Source organism: Nerophis ophidion, linkage group LG21, assembly GCF_033978795.1.
Source record: "Nerophis ophidion isolate RoL-2023_Sa linkage group LG21, RoL_Noph_v1.0, whole genome shotgun sequence".
Taxonomy (NCBI): Eukaryota; Metazoa; Chordata; class Actinopteri; order Syngnathiformes; family Syngnathidae; genus Nerophis; species Nerophis ophidion.
In genome coordinates this window covers 35,092,391-35,095,319 of record NC_084631.1, presented here as the reverse complement: position 1 = coordinate 35,095,319, position 2,929 = coordinate 35,092,391, and positions in this window count along the sequence as shown.

Sequence of the window (2,929 nt, the reverse complement as noted above, 5' to 3'; positions counted from 1 at the left end):
GATGAAAGTAAAGTTGTGTTTCCTTACTTAAGGCATAATTAAGAAGCTTTGCAGCGACCAATCAAATGACCGAATGAAGCTGCGATAGGCAAAAGGGACAAGCGGTAGAAAATGGATGCATGAATGGAGTAACAATTGCTTTCATCCCATTGATTTTTTTGAACGTTGATGTTCCAATTAATCTAATTTTCAGTGAATGTATTGGATAGGCAAATATAAACCTTGGCTTCAGCCTATTATGTTTCTTTTCTTTTTGTGTGCAAATGATTGTTAAATATGTATAATCTGTCGTTAAACTGATCACACAAAATGGTTGATTATATCACCGAAATAAACGTATTTTATTAATTCATTCATTCTCTTAATATATCAAAGTCATGACGTAATATGACCCTCCCTAGTGGGCCTCTGATTGGCTCTGACCATGTCTGTGACCCAGACCGCTCTGGCTGCAGTGCCCTCTACTGGTTGTTCAGGGGAGTGTGTAGGTCACATTTATTTGTGCATCTGGTTTGTGGTAGGAATGTCTCATCGACACAAAAGCAAAAAAGTGATCCACATATGCAAATTTAATACAAATAAAACACAAAATCTAGCATATTTATATTCAAATCTCAAAATATTTACAAATACACATTTGTAAATACAAATTCTTGATTTATTTGTATGTCACATTTTTATATTTATAAATTGTATTTGTATACATTTTCAAATCTCGATACGCGTTTAATGATACAAATTGATTATTTATTTGTATATCACATTTTTATTTGTATATTTATTAATATATGCATATGTATTATCATATTGATATAAACTCTCTCTCTCTCTCTCTCTCTTTCTGTATATGTATATATATATATATATATATATATATATATATATATATATATATATATATATATATATATATATATATATATATATATATATATATATATATATATATATATATATATATATATATATATATATATATATATATATATATATATATATACATATATATATATATATATATATATACACATAAGTTGATGTGAGACAATTCTACTTCCATAGGCAACAAACAGACATTTATAATTCACACAAAAGTCAAGGCGCTTTCAACATCAAGGAAATAAAACACAAGCAAATACAGATTAAGTATTAATTATGATAAATAATAATAAGAAATATGACAAAAGTCAAAAAGGGCTACCTAAATCTTTTTAACAAAGATATAAATTTAAGGGCTTTTGTACTCTTAACCATTCTCCAAGATTTCATTGATAACTGGAAAGCATTAAGCCAATTATAAAATGTAGTCTTTACTTTCATTAATCGACATTTATTTAGATTTTGTTTTTTGTTTTTTTTGCCTGGTGCATAATAATGTTGACAAACATTTCCATGTTACAATCGTTTATAACAATACAAAATGTGATCTCTTCTATAAAGAATGATGACGTCTCCACACCCTTGTCTCTGACAATAATACAACTTAGAATAGAAGGAGAAAATCTCTTTTTGGATGCTTTTAGTGTCTTTACATTCTTTTCCATTTATTATTAAAATTTTACAGAATTTCTCTGTTGTCTACTCCTCTCCGGACTACTAAAATAGGAGGATTTTTTTCTCCCCTTCCTCAATCTATTTAACACGTGACCTTTTGAAGGCCCCTTCTGCTTTTTTCAGATACAATTGATCTAGTTTAGCTTGTAATTCTATAAATTTGTCATTTTCTAAAATATCACCACCAACATTGATGCACACTTTGCATACTTTCCTGGAGAAAATTACATTCATAACTCTTTTATTTTTCTACAAGTCTTTACTGAATTTGATACTAAATTCCCTGATTTTAAAATGAATGAATTCCCATTCATTGATATAATCTGAGATTGAGTTATCGTCTTTAATCTAATTTATTATGCTTTTAATTCTATCGCAATAATGTGTAACAAACTGTCATTAAATTTAATATATGCATAACTTTTGACATTGAGATTTAACATTCTCCATATTTCTAATAAAATGTCGTCAGTCATAAATCTGCTTAAAATGTTTGCGCCATGTTTTGAATTTGGTAAAGGATAAAAGAAAACAAGATTGATCCAAAAGGGAACAAGCGGTAGAAAATGGATGGATCAATGGAAGATCGGTGCATGCGCAAAGATCACGTCAGTGCCAGTTATCTTTTCATTTTCTTGTCATCTTTATTTAAAAAAACAATGTCGGTTAGAAGATAACATACAAAACTAAACTAAAGTTATTTAACAGTACAGTATTTATTTTGAGACCGTACAGAAAAATCAACATTTAAAACATCCTTGAGAACTTTAGTGTAAAATTTTTCTTTAAACTGTCATCATAGTAATTTTGCTATAACTTATTTACCAATTCAAGTACTTCACATCAAATATTCCATTTGGAAAAACGCTTTTGGAAAAAAATATAGCACATTTTGTGAAAAAAATGTTTAATTTGAAAAATTTTAAAAAGGAGCATAAGAGAAAAAAATATTATAGCAATGAATAGAGCTGAAATTGAACTATATTTTAATGCAGAAAGAAAAAAAAAGACTTATTTTTAACACTTTAATGACTGGGACACTTTTGTTAACGTTCACCAAAATTTAAGGGAACTTAAGGGTCACAATATATACTGTTTTGGTTTTGAAAATGAAAAATGCCAAAATGGCCTACATTTGGACATCCCTGCAGCATGCCAACACATACAAAAAAATCCCTTTGGTGCCCTAACAAACCATCAAAAATCCCAAAACTCCTTAACGTTTACGACCGTATTGCTACAGGAATAAATGTTTCAAAAAGTAGGGACACAAAATGACTGAATAAAACTTACACACACAGAGGCATATTTGGCGCCATCTCAAAGTTCGTAAAGCGAAAAGGGGTGCTAATAGAAGGGTTCTTAAAAACAGAGG